The sequence below is a fragment of the Thalassophryne amazonica genome, chromosome 5, assembly GCF_902500255.1.
Source record: "Thalassophryne amazonica chromosome 5, fThaAma1.1, whole genome shotgun sequence".
In the NCBI taxonomy this organism is placed as follows: domain Eukaryota; kingdom Metazoa; phylum Chordata; class Actinopteri; order Batrachoidiformes; family Batrachoididae; genus Thalassophryne; species Thalassophryne amazonica.
This window is the reverse complement of record NC_047107.1, coordinates 66,490,325-66,504,555: the sequence shown is the minus strand read 5'-3', so window position 1 is coordinate 66,504,555 and position 14,231 is coordinate 66,490,325. Positions and strand designations below refer to the sequence as shown.

Below are 14,231 nucleotides of genomic sequence, written 5' to 3'. Positions count from 1 at the left end.
AAAGCTGTAGTAACAGTCCTTATTCTCTGTGAAGCCCGTAAAATTTTCATTGAAAGCCAGATAAATTTTTCGAATGGTTTCCAGCTGCCAGTCTCTAAAAGTTTCTGAAAAAATTCTGATGGAAAAAAAGCCCAAATCATTCCGCCATTTCCTGACAATGAAAATCCGCCGAGGGGGTGGACCACTCCTCACTCAAAGCCTGCTCACAGGCGAATGACGCAACCGACAGGCGTGGAAAAACTCACGCATGCGCACGAGGGTTCAAGCTTGTCTGACGCAATCACACGTGATTCAAATCCATATGGTTTTTGAAAAAAATAATAAGGTCGGATACTTTTCTAATAGACCTCGTACACGCTTTTTTGGTATTTGCCGTTGCATGTGTGTATGTATGTATGTATGTTATATATATATATATATATATGTGTGTGTGTGTGTGTGTGTGTGTGTGTGCATGTGTTTAGCTTCTTGTTGCATGAAACAGTAGCACCACATTTTAAAACTAAATGCAACTTGTAGACCAGTGCGACAAAAGTTTTTTCCTCTTCATGATGCATTTTTGGACAGATGTGACAAATGCTCTACTGTGACATACAGATGGGAAAATACTGTAAATATACTGTGCAAAAACAAGAGTATACAGTCTGTCTCATTATGTAAATACAGGATTAATAGATTAATCAGTCATTTAGTGAGGAGGTCCACAAACAAGTGGCACAAGACCATGTGTTATAATAGGTGATTAAGGCTATCTATGAGAGTGATGGCATTGAGAAAGAAGCTGCTCTTACGTTAAGTTGTTTGGTGCACAATGTTCTGTGGTACTTACCAGAGGGCAAGGGTTGGAAAAGCTCATGACTACAGTGTGAGGAGTCCTTAATGACGATTTCATACTACTATGTGCTAAAAAAGGGTTTATAATGTGAAGATCATCTTAGAATGGGAACTGGAGTACAAGGACTCATGGGAAAACTGTAAATAGTTGCAAATAATTGTGCTTTATTGTGTTATTTGCAAATGTCTTATCTCATTCTCATAGCAAACATGTGCACATAGTTGATTGTGATGGCAAATTCCAGAGGAGCCTGGTTCAGCACAATAAGAGTAACTGACACATTGTTGAGTGACGTGTTCTGTTGGCTGTGCAGTTCTCTTGGGGTCGTGCAGTGTATGGGGCACAGGAACAACCACAAAAAGGTAATCTCTGTGTTATCTGTATGTTCTTGTGGCAAGCCCTGCAACAGCATAATATGGACATTTTTACAGTGATGCTAAGTTTGCAAACAGCAGAATGCTGGTTGAAAATGTGGAATTCTTGATCACAACTTTACAGTAGGGTAAAATTACTCCTGATTCTGCAGTATCCTCCCACTTGAATTTTATAAACACATATCATTTATAACAAATAATTAAAAGTTAGCAGAACTACCAAACATTTTGCTATTAATGGGCTTGTATGGTTAGGGCCCTATATTGAAAATGTACAATACATCACATAAGTGCATTTAGGGCATGTCTAATTCCACAATGCTATTTATCATAAGCACCAAGTATAACTCACACCACAGTATAAGTCGCACCTGTTTTTCTGTCTGTGGAACTTTTTAATACAGTTTTTTTTCCTGGAGCAAGTTCAACAATGGACAGGAAGTTTGTGTGGGACAGGAACATAGTGTGGCACATGTGCACACCACAGAGTGTGCAGTTACTTGACGTGTGCAGTTACTTGACTTTCAAATGCCCAAAATAAGCAAGATGGACAAATAAACGTAGACAACATATTGAGTGTTATAGGATGCAGTATGGACAAAACAAAATGACAGATGGACAAGAATGAAAATGTGAACAGTGGAAGCCCCCAGCTTGCAGAGTGTGCCATAAAAACCTATAAATTCCAATAATGTGCAATATGGACAAATACATGTGTTTGACTACAGACTGAATATCTGATGCAGATGAACATAGATTCCTTATCAGCAGCATAGCAAATGCTACAATAAACAAGAGTCGTTGTTGTGTGTGGGCCGCCAGAAGAGGAGGTACTTGTTGTGTGTTGGGGGGTGTGGCTGGATGTTTTGGTGTTCTTTTCTTTTCTTTGCTCTTCAGGTGGCATGGAAACTGATTCTTCTGTGGCTGAAGAGTCCTCACCCTCATCAACATCATGTGAAGCACCTGTGACTGGTGCTCACATGCAACCTTAAAGACTTTCAGCTGAAGCAGATAATTGGATGGCGTTCTGCATTTAAGGCATGTGTGATTCAAGCAGAACTGCCGGGAACTCGACCTTGTGATGTTCGTTTGTGAGACGCTGAGGACCGCGCCTGTGTTTGACACATCGAGCCCGTGAAGCAAGGAAGGGTGAGGACACATGCTGTCAGCACACATTAAAGGTAATTAAGTGTTTGATTAATTGTTGATAGTAACTTGGTGTTTTGTTACACAGTATACTTGAATTGTGATGAGAATTGTGCAGCTTGCTTCTCACTGCTGTGGCATGCGGATAAGTGATCCTCCACCTGTTGTGAGAAGCTGCTCATTTGCATAAAGTTAAAAAGATACAGACCTGAATGTGTTGCTGATAGCATGTGTCTTTTGAAAGTTATTGTTGTAACTGCTGACTTACCTCACATCTTCTTTGCTTCACAGAGAGTCAGTTTGTCGTGTCCACCTGGGGGGTGTTTGTCTGGTGGTAGTGGGTCCAGGAGCGCCGGACTTCTCTCCTTGCGGGCGCTGGAGAGCGTGCCAGCAGTCACTCCTCCAGAAGGACGTTGGTTTTGGTTTTGTACATTTTATTTAGGCACAGGTGAAAAATAAATTGTTTTTGTTGTTGGAACCGCTTTCTGGTTATTTTTAGCGCTGGGTTCTGTCTGACGCAGGTTCGCTCCTCAATCCGCGTCGACACATAACAGTACTGCTGGCCCACCACCAGTGGGCGCTCTGCCTGAAGTGCGGGCTTCAGGCACGAGAGGGCGCTGCCGCCATGGACACAGCCGGGGGTGACAGCTGTCGCTCATTACCTCTTGACAGCTGTCACCCATCTACTCAACATCATCTCACTCCATAAAGACCAGACGTCATCTCCACCTCGTTGCCGAGATATCATACTTCATTGGAGGTAATATCCTCAGCCTTTTGTAAATCTGTTTATTGTGAGTGTTTGCAGGAGAACCGGTCGTTTTTGAGGAGGCTGTGCAAGACGGCGCTCCTTTTCAGCTGAGACCGCTGCAACGCGCTGAGTGTGAGGTGGAGGTGGCATTCCCACCGTTATTGTTACTGGGTGTACACACACCCACACTTGACTGTCTTTGTTCTTCACCAGCAGTACCAGATCCGACAGTCGGGGACGGTGATCACCTGGGAATTCGGGACTTGGCGGCTCCAGTATTCACCAGGTTCTGGGGCGGCGGAAATCGTGTGGTTCCGGCTCTCCTCAGGACAGACGTCTTCTATCCTCGAGCCTGCCCACACATCACCTTTGTGTATTGACTGTTGTGATATTCTGAGATTGTCTGTATGTTCGTTGTGCACATTCACAACATTAAATTGTTATATTTTGGCTCATCTATTGACCGTTCATTTGCGCCCCCTGTTGTGGGTCCGTGTCACTACACTTTCCCAACAGGATATCTCGGCCAGCGTCATGGACTCCAAGGGGCGTCACCCGGCTGTTGAATGACCAATGGGAGAGCAGGGAGCGCAGGCGTCTGCAGGAGACGTGATTGGTGAGCTGCAGCACATTCTCACCGCCTTTACGGCTCGGTTGGATCAAATGACTGAGCAAAACATCCTCCTGAACCGCAGGGTGGAGGCTCTCTCCGCACAGATGGCGGCGAGCGCTCAGGGCGCTGCTGCAGCTCGTCCTCCTGCCGACCCTGTGCAGGATATAAATGTTCCAGTGGTGGTTCAACAACCCCTCCCACCATCCCCTGAAGCATACATAAGCCCTCCTGAGCCGTACGGAGGTTGTGAGGAGACGTGCGCGGACTTTCTTATGCAGTGTTCGCTCATCTTCGCACAACGTCCCGTCATGTACGTGTCAGATGCTAGTAAAATAGCTTATGTGATTGCTCTGCTTCGGGGTAAAGCACGCGCCTGGGCTACGGCGCTCTGGGAACAGAACTCACGGTTGTTATCAGCATACACTGGGTTTGTGGGGGAGTTCAGAACAGTGTTTGATCACCCTAACAGAGGAGAGACCGCTTCAACAGTGCTGCTGTCAATGAGACAGAGACGCGAGAGCGCAGCCGCTTATGCAGTCAACTTCCGCATCGCGGCTGCGAGGTCCGGCTGGAATAACGTTGCGCTCCGCGCCGCCTTCATAAACAGACTGTCATTGGTTCTGAAGGAGCAGCTGGTAGCTAAGGAGGAACCGCGGGATTTAGATGGGCTTATCGATCTCGTTATACGGTTAGACAATCGGTTGGAGGAACGCCGTCGGGAGCGAGGCGAAGGACGTGACCGGATACGCGCCGCCCCTCTCCCTTCCGGGTTCGAAAAGGGGCCGCCCTCCCCACGCTCCACAGCCGCAGCTCTTTGTGGGGCAACAGCTCCCCCTGCTGACGTTGTTAGGGAAATGCACAGGGCCAAAATGGGGAGGCTGATCCATGGAGAGTGTTTTCTCTGCAGCTCAACTGAGCACACACAGAGAAACTGCCCAAACGGCCAAAACGACAACACTCGCCCTTAGAGACTGGGCTAAGGGGGGGGTCAAAACATTCAAGTAAGACACACACAAATTGCCACACGACTCCCAGTCACAATCCTGAGCGGGGATTTAACCCTTCAAGCCCGAGCACTGGTGGACACGGGGTCAGAAGGGAATCTGCTAGACAGCAGATGGGCAAGGGAGGTAGGGCTCCCTCTGGTGGCGCTTCCTTCGCCATTGCAGGTGCGGGCACTAGATGGCACCCTCCTCCCTTTACTCACACACAAGACACAACCAGTAACTCTGGTGGTGTCTGGAAACCATCGGGAGGAGATTGAGTTTTTTGTAACTCCTTCTACCTCCCACGTGATTTTGGGCATCCCATGGATGTTGAAGCACAATCCCCGGATTGATTGGCCATCTGGGGTGGTGGTTCAGTGGAGCGAAACCTGCCATCGGGGGTGTTTAGGATCCTCGGTTCCTCCCGGTTCACAGGCTAAGGAGGAGGTCAAAGTCCCTCCCAATCTGACGGCAGTGCCGGTTGAGTACCACGATCTTGCTGACGTCTTCAGCAAGGATCTGGCACTCACCCTTCCCCCGCACCGTCCGTACGATTGTGCCATTGATTTGGTTCCAGGCGCTGAGTTTCCGTCCAGCAGGCTGTACAACCTCTCACGACCTGAGCGCGAATCAATGGAGACCTACATCCGGGACTCATTAGCTGCCGGGCTGATCCGGAACTCCACCTCCCCGATGGGGGCAGGTTTCTTTTTTGTGGGCAAGAAAGATGGCGGACTCCGTCCATGCATTGATTACAGGGGGCTGAATGAGATTACGGTTCGCAACCGATGCCCGTTGCCATTGTTAGATTCCGTGTTCACCCCCCTGCATGGAGCCAAAATCTTTACTAAGCTGGATCTTAGAAATGCGTATCACCTGGTTCGGATCCGGAAGGGAGACGAATGGAAGACGGCATTTAACACCCCGTTAGGTCACTTTGAGTACCTGGTCATGCCGTTCGGCCTCACCAACGCCCCCAGCGACGTTCCAAGCCTTGGTTAACGACGTCTTGCGGGACTTCCTGCACCGATTCGTCTTCATATATCTGGACGATATTCTCATCTTTTCTCCGGATCCTGAGACCCATGTCCAGCATGTACGTCAGGTCCTGCAGCGGTTGTTAGAGAACCGACTGTTTGTGAGGGCGAGAAGTGCGAGTTTCACCGCACGTCTTTGTCCTTCCTGGGGTTTATAATCTCCTCCAACTCCGTCGCCCCTGATCCGGCCAAGGTTGCGGCGGTGAGAGATTGGCCCCAACCAACAAGCCGTAGGAAGCTGCAACAGTTCCTCGGTTTCGCTAATTTCTATAGGAGGTTCATTAAGGGCTACAGGCAGGTAGTTAGCCCCCTGACAGCCCTGACCTCTCCAAAAGTCCCCTTCACCTGGTCGGATTGGTGCGAAGCCGCGTTCAAGGAGTTGAAACGACGGTTCTCTACTGCGCCAGTTTTGGTGCAGCCCGACCCTAGCCGCCAGTTCATGGTTGAAGTGGACGCCTCTGACTCAGGGATAGGAGCCGTGCTGTCCCAGAGCGGAGAGACCGATAAGGTTCTTCACCCGTGTGCCTACTTTTCCACGCAGGTTGACCCCGGCTGAACGGAACTATGACGTCGGCAATCGAGAACTCCTTGCGGTGAAAGAGGCTCTTGAGGAGTGGAGACACCTGTTGGAGGGAGCGTCTGTGCCGTTCACGGTTTTCACTGACCATCGGAACCTGGAGTATATCAGGACCGCCAAGCGGCTGAACCCCAGGCAGCCCGCTTGTCACTGTTCTTCGGGCGTTTTGACTTCCGGATCACCTATCGCCCCGGGACCAGAACCAGAGGTCGGATGCCTTGTCCCGGGTACACGAAGAGGAGGTTAAACTGCACTGTCGGATCCACCGGAGCCCATCCTGCCTAAGTCCACTATCGTGGCCACCCTCACCTGGGACGTGGAGAAGACCGTCCCAACAGTCCATCAAGAGATGACATATCCCCCCAGTTCCCACAAATCAGCAATATAAGTGCATCACTCAAGTACATCTTTAATGCTAAATATGAATGAAAGTGGTCAACTGCTTCTTGAGCTATCACACTAACAAGCAAAAACAGATGGACAGATGGACGGACGGACAGACTGACAGATGGACATGCTGATTGCTATATCTCCCACCCCCAGTGCCCCACCCCCACCCCCGTGTAAAAAGTGAGCTAATTAATTTTTTATCAGCTCTTTAATTTGAGATTTTTACATATTGTTGTGGCATACCTAGATAAATACTTATTATATTATTATTACTAATCAACACAGTCAGTTATATTTTTGATTCAAACTTCTTTAATTGTTTTTAAAGCCCTCAGTGGACTGGCCCCGGTGTACCTTTCCGAGCTTCTTTTTCGTTATACCCCAACCAGAGCCTTAAGGTCTTCTGACCATCTGTTGCTGGAGGTGCCTAAAACCAGATTAAAGACTAGAGGTGACGGGGCCTTTGCGATGGCTGCCCCAGGCTCTGGAATAGTCTCCCCTTTAATATTAGATCATCCCTGTCTTTTGAGACTTTTAAATCCTCTTTAAAAACCTACTTATTTTCTCTGGCGTTTTCTAAAAAGTAATTTCACGGTTTTCACTGACCATCGGAACCTGGAGTATATCAGGACCGCCAAGCGGCTGAACCCCAGGCAAGCCCGCTTGTCACTGTTCTTCAGGCGTTTTGACTTCCGGATCACCTATCGCCCCGGGACCAAGAACCAGAGGTCGGATGCCTTGTCCCGGGTACACGAAGAGGAGGTTAAAAACTGCACTGTCGGATCCACCGGAGCCATCCTGCCTGAGTCCACTATTGTGGCCACCCTCACCTGGGACGTGGAGAAGACCGTCCGGGAGGCCCTGGCACGGAGCCCGGACCCAAGAACAGGTCCGAAGAACCGTCTGTATGTCCCACCAGAGGCCAGAGCTGCAGTCTTGGACTTCTGTCATGGTTCCAAGCTCTCCTGTCATCCAGGGGTGTGAAGGACCGTGGCAGTTGTCCGGCAGCGCTTCTGGTGGGCGTCTATGGAGGCAGACGTCCGGGAATATATCCAGGCCTGCACCACCTGTGCCAGGGGCAAGGCAGTACACACGAAGGCCCAAGGACTCCTCCAGCCGCTGCCGGTGCCTCATCGCCCCTGGTCCCACATCGGCCTGGATTTCGTCACGGGCCTCCCGCCGTCCCAGGGCAACACCACCATCTTCACGATAGTGGACCGTTTCTCCAAGGCGGCCCACTTCGTGGCCCTCCCGAAGCTCCCAACAGCCCAGGAGACAGCAGACCTCCTGGTCCACCACGTTGTCCGTCTGCATGGGATACCCTCCGACATCGTCTCAGATCGAGGTCCCCAGTTCTCCTCACACGTCTGGAGGAGCTTCTGCAGGGAACTGGGGGCCACCGTGAGCCTCTCGTCCGGGTACCATCCACAGACGAACGGACAGGCAGAGCGGGTCAACCAGGAACTGGAACAGACCCTCCGCTGCGTCACATCCGCGCACCCGACGGCCTGGAGTAACCATCTGGCCTGGATCGAGTATGCGCATAACAGCCAGGTGTCTTCGGCCACCGGCCTCCCCCCATTTGAGGTGTGTTTGGGGTATCAGCCCCCGTTGTTTCCCGTGGTGGAGGGAGAGGTCGGTGTGCCCTCGGTCCAGGCCCACCTGTGGAAGTGCCGTCGGGTGTGGCGCTCCGCCCGCTCTGCGATGGCTGCCCCAGGGCTCTGGAATAGTTCTCCCCTTTAATATTAGATCATCCCTGTCTTTGAGACTTTAAATCCTCTTTAAAACCTACTTATTTTCTCTGGCATTTTCTAAAAGTAATTTCATCTCTATTTTTTTTTTAATTGTCTTTGATATTATTTATGATTCATTTATTTATTTGTCTTTTATTCATTGTATTGCCTGTTGCAATTTTATTGTTATTTTTAATTTATTTATTGATTGGGGTAACTTGGTGCCCATTTGTCTATTTTATACAGCACTTTTGGTCGACTGCTGTCATTTTAAACATGCTTTTAGAAATATAGTTGAGTTGAGATAAACAAAGGTGTAATTTTTTTTTTTTTTTTTTTTTGGAAATAAGTTACACCACAGTATAAATTGCAGGACCTCCAAAACTAATTTGGAAAATGTGATTTATATTCTGGAAGATATGGTACAAAATAAGTAATCTGGGTGCCAAAGATGTTGCATTTAGTCTCTTAAATAATGTTTTGGGTGTAACATATATTTAACTGTCATTCAAAAGATGTATTTACTCTCTTAAATAATGTTTTGGGTGTACCATATATTCAACTGTGTTTCCATTGTCTGGCATTTAAGAGTCGTATGTGCCTGATCTTAGTGCACTGCTATTTAGGGACTCAACTGAGAAGTTTTCTGGTGAGGAAAAAGACCTGTCCACAAAGCATCTCAGGACACGAGTGGATCATTTATCTCCTTTCACCCAATCTACTCCACAGTCGATCAGGCAGCACCACACCTGCCCCCACCACCACCACTGTCAAAGGAAGAAAGTAGTTTTTTAATTTTTAGTTCATTTTTTTTTTATTTTCAATTCAGTTTCATTTCAGATTGGTGACGGACATGAATGAATATGAATGTGAATGTGCATCCCGGTGTGTACAAGCAGAGTGTACACGTCATGAACATGCCGTGTACTGTGACGCACAAAAATCAGAAAAACCCTGAACGAACACATGCTTATGGTGCACAGATGCGCCACAAGTACATACTTAATGTGTGGGTATGAAATGACAAGTGCATTGGTTGGAACCAAGTAATGACACATGCGCTGAGTGTGCACTGCTTTCAACCAGGTGTATGATAGAGCTTTGAGTGTAGTTGTCAGTGGTTAATCACAACTTGGACATTTGTGTTTGAGTGAATCTCTGTCCTAAAACAGAGTACTGTGTTGTTTAGTGTCCCAGAAGTGCCACTGAACAGATCTTCGGAACACTTCATTATTTTTTCTACTCAGGCAGAATTTATACAACTGGACTGCCAGGTTTCAGCTACTTCATACAACAGCAAACACATATAGTACACTGTAATAAGTATTGAAAGTTCACAATTTTTCTAGGTAAGTTTATTTCTAAAGGTGCTGTTGACATGAAATTTTCACCTGATGTGGGTAACAAACCCAAGTAACCCATACATACAAAGAACACTAAAACAAATAAGTACAGAAATTAAGTTATGAGTAATAAAATGGGATGACACAGGGAAAAGTATTGAACACACTTCCCTGAAACTCATTTAATACTACAAAAGCCTTTGTTGGTAATAACAACTTCAAGATGCCTCCTGTATGGAGAAACTAGTCCCATGCATTGCTCAGGTGTGATTTTGGCCCATTCTTCCACATAAACAGTCTTCAAATCTTGAAGGATCCATGGACGTCTTCTATGAACTCTGAAGTTTAGTTCTTTCCATAGATTTTTGATGGGATTCAAGTCAGGTGATTGGCTGAGCCATTCCAGCAGCTTTACTTTCATGCTCTGAAACCGACTGAGAGTTTCCTTGGCTGTGTATTTTGAGATCATTGCTTGCTGTAATGTCCACCCTCATTTAATCGTCATCATCCTGGTAGATGGCGGTCGATTTTTATCAAGGATGTCTCGATACATCCTTCCATTATATTCAGAAGTTTAGAAATCTTTCTGTAACCAATTCCATCAGTATGTTTTGCAACAATAAGTTTGTGAAGATATTGAGAGAGCTCCTTGTTTTTACTCATCATGAGATGTTTCTTGTGTGACACCTTGTTAATGAGACACCTTTTTATAGGCCATCAGTTGGGACTGAACCAGCTGATATTAATTTGCACTGACTAGCAGCAGGACTGCTTTCTAATTACTGATAGATTTCAGCTTGGCTTTCCATGTCTTTTTGCACCTCCCTTTGTTCAGGTGTTCAATACTTTTCCCCCTGTGTTCATCCACATTACTGTATTACACATAGCTTAATTTATGGCCATCTATAGTTTGATTTCTTTCTATGTGTGGAATACCTGGGTTGTTACCGTCATCTGGTGAAAATTTCATGTCATTAGCACCTTTAGAAATATATTTAATGAGAAAAATGATGACATGTTCAATACTTTTTTTACCTGCTGTATCTCTGTCAATAGTTTGTCCTATTTTAACTGCTGATGACAGCACATTAGAATTTTGAGCAAATAATGAGTACTGGCTGGTAGACCTTTTAGAGTAATTTTATCCAAATCTAGTGAAAAAGTAGGCCCTGGTCTTCAGGGTTAAGGTTTTGGAGGCCCTAAGAATAACTGGTCAGGGAGGCCCCCCCACTCCCATACAAGAACCCCCCCCACACACACAACACAAAAGTTCTACTCAAACCGTTACTATTTATTAAAGCGTTTAAGTTTAGCGTTTTAAAGCTACATCAAATCAGCAAAGCCAACGCAACCTAGCTTAAGCAGCACCACTGAACATTAAGTAATTCAAAACAATTTTAAACCTTTAACACGTACTTACCAGCAAGGGATGCACGGGCATCATCTTTTTGTTTCTTTTTCCTCCATTTTCAGCTCCAGACTCCTGCTGTCGCTTCACTGTTTAATTGTGGCATAGTGGCAACTTGTCGTCTCTGTGTCAGAATCGAATGTGGGCTAGCAGTGCTACTTCAGTTAGGCGCAGGGTTGCCAGATTGGGTGTTTCCCATCCAATTGGTTTGTTTAGGGTAAAAATATGGCACCTGGACGAGTTTTTTGTATAGAATTGCCACACACATTTTAAAAATCAGTTCAAATTGCGCAGGATTTAGTGACTCCATGCATTTTTGAGCATTTATTGGACTGGAAATCGTCACATCTGGCAACCCTGGTTAGGCGACACAGGGAACAGAGAAAGACGCAAACAGGGCTGTACCATTTCATGGAATCGGGGCAGGGGTGGATGGGGGCTTTATGGGACTTTATATTAGGCAAAAAAACTGTTAATTTGCCCCAATTAAGTAATGGGGTAGGGGCCTACACAATGTTTAAAGACAAAAACGATGGGCCTATTCATAAATAATTCATATTGATTTTGAAATGTAATAATCAGTGTTGCCACAGTTACTTTTGATAAAGTACTCCATTACTGATTCCTCCTTGAAAAGTAACTTAGTTACTTACTGATTAACAATTGTAAAAGTAACTAAGTTAGATACTAGTATACTTTTTAGTTACTTTCCCCAGCTGCCGACAACAAACCTCTGCCACCTCAACATGACAATGATACCTGTTTTTGCCAAACTCACTTTATAGTCACCCTTCTTGACTTCAATGAAAAAATACTTGTTTTATAAAAAGTAACATAATCTTTCTGACCTTATATTTAACTGTGACAGCACTGTAACAGTAAAACTTGCAATTTCTAAACCTACATTGTTTATAAATGTAACTATTAAATTCTAACATTTTTCTAACATTTAAATTCTCTATAAACATTTTACTTGTCAAATGATTATTTTAAGTAGTATTAGTACTTGTAAAAAAAAAAAAAAACGGCTTCAAAACTGGACCTTTAATCTAGGGATGTTGTGGAGGGGGCACATCCCTGCCCCACGCCCCCATTCCATCTGGATTCGCCCCTGCTTTGGCGTTTGAGCACAAAGAATGGATAACATTTATTTATGCAGAAAACATGACCAGATTTACAGGTAAGAAAGTTTTATTGTGTTTCACATCATGTGGTCCTCAGAAAGAGAGTTTAGGTGCATTTGAGTGGAACATAGTGTTAGTTGTTGACACGTCGCGGAGGATCAGCTGTTTTTACGAGACGATACGGAGCGGCTCAGCTCAGAATTCTAAATAAAGGAGAAAATAAAGCATAAAAATGACTTTGTAAAGCTCAGTGCAGGTGTGCTGTTTTCACCGCGCTTTAAGAGGTGAGGACGATCGTAGCTGATGAAAAGCTCACAGCTCGCTTAAAGTGGGCAGTTCAGTCGAGCCCCGACCTCCTGCCCCAAGTTTAATGCTGCTGTCGTCCCACAATGCAAAAATAATAGTAACGCACAGTGACTTAGAGAAGTAACTTTAATCTGATTACTGATTTGGAAAGATTAACGCGTTAGGTTACTCGTTACAAAAAAAAAAGGGTTAGATTAGAGGCATCACTGGTAATAATGTAATAATTTCAACACATTTTTCAGTCAATTGGAGGCCCTGCAAAACTAGTGCAACATGGTTGGTGCCCCACGCAGGCTGCGTAGTCTGCTTATGCCAAACGGCGGTGCTGCTGGTCTTACCAAAGGCATGTGTGTGCCATTTAAAGGCGCATATAGCACTCACCAGTAGGGATGTGAATCGTACAACAACTCACGATTCAATTCGATTCCGATTCTTTCGGGTGACAATTCAATTCAGAATCGATTTTCAATTCAAAGAGCTCTGAGAAATAGTTATATTACTTAAAAAATGTTTATATTAAGAAAATGCAGCTTTACAAGGTAATCAAGTGATTTCTAGATGTAAATTTACTGATCTGTTTTGCTCGTTCGGAGTTGGCTGGCAGTTTAGCGAAGCGCTGGTCAGTAGTTGGCAGAGACCGCTGCTCTTGCTCCTTTAGCTCCGGGTGACGGCGTAGCATGTGGGCTTGTGGATTTGAAGTGTTTCAGAAGTATTTGACTTTCATTTTGCAGGATTTTGCACACTGCATAAGTCATGTCAAGCTCCTTCTTACACAGCAAAATAATAAAATCCAAAATGTACCCAAACATTTGCCTTCAGCAAAGACGGTACTGGCTGAATTAGCTTTTCATCTGCCATGCTAAGCTACCGCCACTGAACTCTGCAGCTTACGAGTGTTTGAAGCACGCCGGACCACCCCCCCCCGCCTCGCTGGGGACACTGTAGTACGGAAGCGTGCATGACAAACAGTACACGCAGCGAGTAAGCAAGAAAATGTTTTAAAAAAATGCTTTTTAAAAATCAATTCTTGGACATTTTGGATCGATTCAGAATCGTAATCAATAAGAATCGCGATTCAGACGTGAATCGATTTTTTTCCGACACCCCTACTCACCAACTATCCGCCATAAACATGCCACTATCCGACACAAACACGTCACACAATGCCACATGGTTGCCAGCACTCGACACTGTGGGAACGGTGCTTTGTTCATGTGAAAACATTCGCCACTGAACTTCATTCATTGCATGGCCACCCCTTAACTCACCACTGTGTCTGCGTGACAGGCGGTAAAGCACCAAGTTGTTCAGGAACTTCAAATCGATGATAAAATGGAAGGAAAAAAAAACTGGCCATAAAGCAGCAGATGACATGTTACGTTAAACACCACTGAACACCACCCATATGCAGTGGGCACAAGCCGCACATGTGGAGCGATCACACGCCATGTACACAGTATTGACAGCAAGTACAGGCTTGTGCGCTGCAATGTACTCCAGTGCTTGACACTAGCATGCCACACACACACCTTCTGTGTGAGAGCAGCTTTAAAGAACTCTTTGCATGTGGTTCCCCATTTTTAAGAGAAGCTCAGTCAATTGACTACT

At 45.7% G+C, this 14,231-nt stretch overlaps 1 protein-coding gene across 1 annotated transcript in view; it reads right to left on the bottom strand.

Annotated features, from left to right (window-relative positions):
- Positions 1-14,231, bottom strand: part of ccser1 (coiled-coil serine-rich protein 1) — a 592,747-nt gene that overhangs the window by 321,616 nt on the left and 256,900 nt on the right. The window lies entirely within an intron of this gene.